An 8,143-nucleotide genomic window follows, 5' to 3' on the forward strand; every position below is an offset into this window, starting at 1 on the left:
CACACCAATGTTATCATCTGAGATCTCACCTCCAACCCAAACTGTAGCCATGCTGAGAAGAGGAGGGCACACATGATGTACTCAGGGAACCTGGGACAGGTGAACAATGGAGCACTAGGGGTGGATCCAATGTGATAACCCTGTGCCATGGCTTCCTGATGGGAAGTAGACAGTCCAACTTGACTTAGTCACAGTATAACGTTTCATTGCCTTAAGATGAATAAAAAAATAGTCTGTGTTATAGAAAAAAGAAGCAAAATGCTTGAGGATGAGTTTAGGCTAAGAACTCATTTCGATTAATCAATAACCACAGACTTCAATTAACTGCTGTCACCACAAACCAGCTTTCCATGGTTCACTGTTTCTCAAGAACTGTCACTTAGTCACTTTAGCCACGTGAGAACCTCATTCAGAGATGACTGTGCCCCTGAGATCAAAGTCAGACATGCTATTTTCTGCAAATTCTGAGACTATTCATTGTTTGAATCGACATGAGGGATCCAGATCATAGGAACACTAGAGAGAGTCTGCCAGGGAAGGGTTTTTACATAACACAGATGGAGATGGAATGTTCATGCCTGGGCAATTGTTTCATTCAGAAAGGATGTGTTAAGTACTTTCTCTCTGTGTGGCATTCTACCAAAAATATGGTGAGCAATGACAGATTTAGTTTCTAATCTTGAGGAGTGAGACATACATTAGCCAAATAAACACACATGTATATGATTATGAATGATCATAAAAAAATGGAATAAAAAATGGAATAAAAAATCATGAAGATTATGACTAGTTAACCTGACCTTTTATCGAGGTTGGGAAAGACTTTGCCGAAGAGGCAACACCTGCCAGTCATGCCAACATACAGTTGAAGATGGAAATGTTCCCCGATATGTTCAGGTATTTATCTTAAGGTAATCACACACCTGGAGGTTCTGGAGTGCCTCTTAGCATTATGAGAAATAATGAGAAATTTTGCCAAAAATAATTTCTTCCATTTTTCAGAAAATATGAGGAATTCCTAGACAATAGACATAAATGAATACATTAAAGTCTGAAAATTTAAAGCTTCTATTAACCAAGCCATCATAGTAACGCAAAAAACTTGGATTGGGGGATGTTATTTCCAATAACCTGTTCAAAAATTGGTATCTAAGATATATAAAGAAGTCTTTAAAAACCTTAAGGTAAATAAGTCAAATGTAAATGTACAAAGGATATGCTCAACATTCTCAGAAGAGCAAACTTAAATGGCTAATAAATTTCTGAAAAGACAAGGAACCTCACCAGTAGTCAGGGAAGTGGTAACAAAAACTACTATGATTTACCACTTCAAACCAAGTAGAATGAAAAAAATTATTGAGCTTTACAATACTAAGTATTAATTAGAACAATAACTTTGTGAAGCAATTAGACAATACCAAAGACAACTGAAGGCACGTACTATAACCTGGACATTCCACTTTAAGGACATACCCAGCCAACACTCCTGTATGAGTAAACATAGAAGCATGATAAAGAATGCTCACTGCAATTGTGTGTTTTTAAAATCTTTATTGTTGAGATTATTACAGAAGTCCCTCTTTTTTTCCCCTTCACCCAGTTTCTGCCCCACCCCAGGCTACCCTATTGTCTTTGTTCATAGGTAATGCATATATGTGTACAAGAATTTTGTTTAATCTCATCCTGCCCCCCCTTCCCTCTGAGAATTGTCAGTCTGTTCCATTTTCATGCCTCTGATTCTATTTTATTCACCAGTTTATTCCATTCATTAGATTTCTCATTTGTTTATTTTGATTTTTAGTTTCAATTGTTGATAGGTATGTATTTGTTGCCATTTTGTTGTTCATATTTTTTTTAACTTAAAACAAATTTTTATTACACAAAGGTCACATAATTGGATATTTCTCTACTTTTACACAATTATTCTTACTCTCCACAGAAAGGCTGCTTCTTCACTTCTCACCGGGTGATGGCAAGCACTAAAATCCTGATTTTAACAGAATAGTAGTGAAAGTGCCTCAGTAATTTACGTTGAAAGCAGTACATTGGTACATGGCTCTTGCACTTATCAGGAATGTGCAAATATATTTTTATTCAAAAATACAAAATAAATTATCTGTAGGCATGGACAATGGCAGCAGTAAACTATTGTATGTCGTCAACTGAAACCAGTAACTGGTGGTTAGAGTGATTTTCTTGAACATCAGCCAGCCTTTCCTTCAGTCATTTCCTTCAACTGACTTCTCTGAAGTTATAGGTGAGGAGATGCCCTGAGCTTCCTCTCAGTTCTCAGTAATGATGGTAAAGCACTATTGCAGGGCTAGAACATGCCGCCTCCCATCCCACCCACCCCACCCATCCCAGGGTCCTCCTCTTTAGGAATTTCTGTGACCACGACTTCTGCTGTTGTTAACAGAGGCCACGCCAGCAGCATCCAGCAAAGCAGTTCTTACAACCTTAGTTGGACCAATGATTCCTTTTTCCACCATATTCACAAAATCTCCAAGCATGGCATCATAGCCAATTTCTGAGGAACTTTGCATAATTTTCTCAACTATCACTGACCCCCTCAACACCTGCATTCTTAGCAGTGGTCATTGCAGGAATTTTCAGTGCTTTCTTAATAATTTCTAAACCAATTTTTTGTTCTTCATTAGTTGGAGTTAATGAGCCCAAGGCTGAATGCACTGAAGCAGGGCACAGCCCCCTCCCAGAACAATGCCTTCCTCCACAGCAGCTCGGGTAGCATTGAGGGCATCTGTGACTCTGTCTTTCTTTTCATTCACTTCAACATCACTTGTCCCACCAACCTTCAGCACAGCTACCCCATCTGAGAGTTTGGTCAGGCGTTCATTTACTGTCGTTTTTCCTTTTTATATTCACTAGTTGTGATATCTAACTGCTTGATGATTTCTTGAATATGTTTTTCAATTTGAGCCTTGTCACCTTTTCCTTTCAAGAGCATGGCATCATCTTTGGTCACAATGACCTCTCCAACTTTTCCTAAATCATGAAGCTGAACGTCTTCTAGATTGAGAGTAAATCTTTCTTCCCCAAACACGGCACCACTAGTAGCAATACCCTTGTCTTTAAGATGGTTCTTCCTATTGTCCTCAAAACCTGGAGCTTTGACTGCTACAACCTGAAGGCCAGCTTTTAGCCTATTCAAAACAAGTGTACTTAGCGCTTCTCCATCAACATCTTCAGCAATTATGACCAGAGGCTTACGGTGAGCATTGGCAATTTCAAGAGCAGGTACGATGGATTGAACACTAGAAATGTTCTCTTCACTCAACAGAACGTATGCATCTTGAAATTCACATTTATAACCTTTTTCTATATTAATAAAGTACGGAGAAATATAACCTTGATCAAACTTTATGCCCTCAATAATTTCCTAGTCATCATTCAGTATTTTTCCATCCTTTACAGTGATGACGTCTTTCCTTCCAACCCTTTTCATTGTGTCGGAAATTATGTTGCCAATTTCTTTGTCTCCATTTGCAGGAATTGTAGCAACCTGAGCTATTTCTTCAGAGGTTTTCACAGGTTTAGACTGTAGAAATTACAGCATCAACAGCTAACATCACACCTCTCCTGATTTCCACTGGAGTAGCACCTTTTTTTTTTTTTTTTTTTTTTTTTTTTTTTTTTTTTATATATATATTTTATTGATTCCCTACAGAGAGGAAGGGAGAGAGACAGAGAGCCAGAAACATCGATGAGAGAGAAACACCGATCAGCTGCCTCCTGCACATCTCCTACTGGGGATGTGCCCGCAACCCAGGCACATGCCCTTGACCGGAATCGAACCCGGGACCCCTCAGTCCGCAGGCTGACGCTCTATCCACTGAGCCAAACCGGTTTCGGCCTGGAGTAGCACCTTTACTGATCTTCTCAAAGCCTTCCTTGGCAATGGAGCGTGCCAGCACAGTAGCAGTGATGGTGCCATCCCCACCCTCTTCATATGTATTATTGGCAACATCTTGAACAAGTTTAGTGCCAATATTTTTATATTTATCTTTTAAGTGACCGAGTGCAATGGTCACACCATCTTTTTTACTTTGGGACTTCCCCAGCTCTGTTCAGTAATCACTGTTCTTCTCTTCGGCCCCGTAGTAATGGCTACAGCATCGGCTAAAAGGTCTACTTACACCTTGAAGCATTAAGACTCGAGCCTCTGCACCAAATTTTACATCTTTGGCATAAGCCCGAGTGACATGAGGAGCCAGTGCCCTGGACATGGGCCTAATCTGGCGGACTGTGTGTAATCGAAGCATTTCTGCAGGGCAGTGGCAGGGCATGCAGGTGGCATGGCAGACCTTTGGTGGTGAGTGAGCTTGTTGTCATATTTTTTATCTTTTTCTTTTTCTTCCTCTTCTTAAAGAATACCCTGCAACATTTCATATAATACTGGTTTGGTGGTGATGAATTCCTTTAGCTTTTTCTTGTCTGTGAAGCTCTTTATCTGACCTTCAATTCTAAATGATAGCTTTGCTGGGCAGAGTAATCTTGATTGTAGGTCCTTACTAGTTATCACTTTGAATATTTCTTGCCACTCCCTCTGGCTTGCATAGTTTCTGTTGAGAAATCAGCTGACAGTCATATGGGCATTCCCTTTTGGTAACTAACTGCTTTTCTCTTGCTGCTTTTAAGATTCTCTCTTTGTCTTTAGCCCTTGAGATTTTAATTATGATGTGTCTTGGTGTGGTCTTGTAATCTGGTGTGGTCCTTTTTGGGTTCCTCTTGTTTGGGACTCTCTGTGCTTCCTGGACTTCTATGTCTATTTCTGTCATCAGGAAAGGGAAGTTTTCTGTCATTATTTCTTCAAATAGGTTTTCAATATCTTGCTCTCATGATATAACCCAGCTTTCTCCTCTTGGAGAAGCCTTTCTCCTCTTAGGGATCAACAGCCCAGTGATGTGTGAGCCATGACCTATTTTAAACCCCATGCATTATATTTATTGATAGGCAGATAATATTTATTGAGTACCTATTCTGCATCAAATACTGTTCTACATGCTTTATATAAATTCATTTAATATTATAACAATACCCTGAGGGTGCAGTGGTTTTTTTAAATCGCTGTTTCCCAGTTGAAAAACTGAGATGCAGCCAGGTTAAGCAACTTTTCTAAGGCTGCATATTTAGGCAGTGGTGGAACCAGGAGTCTGGTTCTACAACAGTCTGGCTGTAGAGTGTGTACATGTAACCACTACACAGACTATCTTTATCCAAGTCAACATTCCTTCTGGGAAAACTCAATATATTGCATAGGTATTTCTGAATTACAAGCCCCTCTGAACCTTCTCTGTCCCCTGGTCCCCTACGAGCTGTCCTGCTCTTCAAGAAAAGGTTGGATCTCCTGTACCTCTTTGATTTGGTGGTAAGGAGCATAGTCTAAGTAATTTGTGTGTGTGTAAGGAGTATCATTGAGCAACTTTGTGAGTTAAATTGGGAATGAGAGGAGAAATTGCTGTGGTGGTGTGGTCTGGGGGTCATGGAAACTTGCCAGTACTAGGACCTACTTTCTGAGATTCTGAGGGAGACTCCTCCCGCTGCAGTCTGTGTGCGGACAGCCAACACTGCCCAGGCAGGTTGTCCAAAGAGTTCTCTGTCCATGACCTTAACCAAATAAAAAACCTCCTGGTGGTCACAGAGCAGGCTTCCTAACACTGGCTGGGAGACACCATAAGATCATAGATGTTTAGGACACTTTGGTGAAGAAGCAAAATAACAGGCTTGTGGCTTTCTCTAGTAACTCCTCAGCTGCCACCACCCAAGGACCTGGTGGGGCGGGGTGGGCAGATTCTTCCTGTGCACAACCTCAGGGCTAGTTGCATGACTCTTCCCTGGTGGCAAAGCTACCTCATCAAATGTCTCTTAAAGCTCCAAGCTCTAGCAGAGTCCCATTAGACACAGGTTGCAAATCTAAGACACACAATGTCATTACAGACTCCATACTTGTCTCCTTAGGAGATGATATTTATTATGATACCTCTAAAGCAGCCACAAAGATTTCCTGGCTTATGTTTGTAGAGAAGGTTGTAAGACTTAGTGTGCTCATTTTTAAATGGAGGATATTATTCATGCTGACATTGCTAGTTGCCTAGCCTTATAAATCCATTTTCCCCTTCTCCCTCACTAAAGAACCCCAATTTTGCTCAGAGTGGTAATGAACCCAGAGAAATATACTCACCCTTATACAGAGTCCTTTGCACATAAGCGATTACATGTGACACAATTCTAGCCCAGGAAAGTCACTGAGCAGGGTTTCTAGAAGAGATTTTTAAAAGGTCATCTTCTCTTTCGACTTTTCATGCCTGGAGAGGGAGTACTACTTATGACTGTGACATAACTCTCTGACTAGGTCTGTCCTCTCCTTTTCTCTCCATTTCAATGTATTGTTTCCAGTCTGCATTTTCTGCCCATGGAATAGCTGCTGGTGCTCTGATGAAGCACTCTATTGACTTCAACCTCCCATTATGCCTTCCAGAATAAGTCACTAAATAGGCCTGACTCACAGAGAAAGCAGATGTGCCTGCAGTAAATCAACTGTACTGATGCCATGTGACCAGAGAGAGGTCTCCTAGACCTCTGGGCCTTGGCCATGTCTCAGACCCAGGAACTATGACATAACCCTAGTGTGAAATTAATCCCAAGAATGGCTAACTAAGGTTAAATTCTGTGATAGCTCAAATGCGTGGCAGGCTCAAGTAAAAATCACATCTATTTATAGAAAATAAGAGATGTGATGTATTTCAAATTCTGGAACTTTATACTTGTACATCAGTAATTCTGAGTGCTTAGGCATGCTTTATATCAATGCAATTCTTATTAGTGAAAAAGAATCATTGATGACAATCTTTTTTCTCTCTCTCTTTATTGAGTAAAGTATTACATACATGTCCTTATCCCCCCCATTGCCCCCCACCACTCATACCCTCACCCCCTGCTGTCTGTGTCCATTGGTTAAGCTTATATGCATGCATACAAGTCCTTTGGTTGATCTCTCTCCCTTACCCCCACCCTCCCCTACCTTCCCTCTGAGGTTTGGTGGTCTGATTGATGCTCCTCTGTCTCTGGATCTGTTTTTGTTCATCAGTTTATGTTGCTCATCATATTCCACAAATGAGTGAGATCATGTGATATTTTTCTTTCTCTGACTGGCTTATTTCACTTAGCATAATGTATCGCAAAAGAAACCATCAACAAAACAACAAGAAAGCCCACTGCATGGGAGAACATATTTGCCAATGTTATCACCGATAAAGGTTTAATCTCCAACATTTACAGGGAACTCATACAACTTAACAAAAGGAAAATAAACAACCCAATCAAAAAATGGGCAATGGACCTAAATAGATACTTTTAGAAGGAGGACATAAGGAAGGCCAAGAGACATATGAAAACATGCTCAAAGTCACTAATCACCTGAAAGATGCATATCAAAACGACAATGCTGTGTCATCTCACACCTGTCAGAATGGCTGTCATCAACAAATCAACAAATGAAAAGTGCTGCCGAGGATGTGGAGAAAAAGGAGCCCTCGTGCAGTGCTGGTGGGAATGCAGACTGGTGCAGCCACTGTGGAGAACAGTATGGATTTTCCTCAAAAAACTAAAAATGGAACTCCCATTTGACCCATTGATCTCACTTCTAGGAATATATCCCAAGAAACTAGGAACTGGAGAGCATTGATGACAATCTTATAGCATCCACAAACATAACAGACTTCAGCAACATTGCTGGGTACAAGGTGAATATAGAAAAATCAGTGGGGTTCTAGACAGCTACCACATACAATTCTAAAATATAATTTTTAGAAAAGATTTCATTCACAATGGGAACAAAGTCTCTAAGGTACCTAGGAATAAATAATAGGTGTGTGTGCAGTTTTTAAGAAGGAAGTTATTTTTAAAAAGAAAAAAATGGTGAAACATTCTTTGTCCTTGGATAAGATTTAGTATTTCTAAAGATGTCAATTCTCCCACAAAGCAAGTCACAGATGCAATACCATTCTCATCAAAATCCCAATAGAATTTTCTAAGAACTTAACAAGTTGTTTTAAAATTTAAATAGAAAAGTAAAAGGCCTAGAATACCCAAGAAAAAATTGAAGAAGAATGAGATGGGGCTTATC

The 8,143-nt window shown here is 40.1% G+C and overlaps 1 pseudogene; it reads right to left on the minus strand.

The window, feature by feature from the left end:
• Positions 1-2,320: 2,320 nt before the first annotated feature.
• LOC139008769 (60 kDa heat shock protein, mitochondrial pseudogene) lies at positions 2,321-4,280 on the minus strand (annotated as a pseudogene).
• Positions 4,281-8,143: the final 3,863 nt, after the last annotated feature.

This window comes from Myotis yumanensis, unplaced genomic scaffold, assembly GCF_028538775.1.
Source record: "Myotis yumanensis isolate MYYU_CA2020_CCGP unplaced genomic scaffold, mMyoYum1.0.hap1 SCAF_1, whole genome shotgun sequence".
Taxonomy (NCBI): Eukaryota; Metazoa; Chordata; class Mammalia; order Chiroptera; family Vespertilionidae; genus Myotis; species Myotis yumanensis.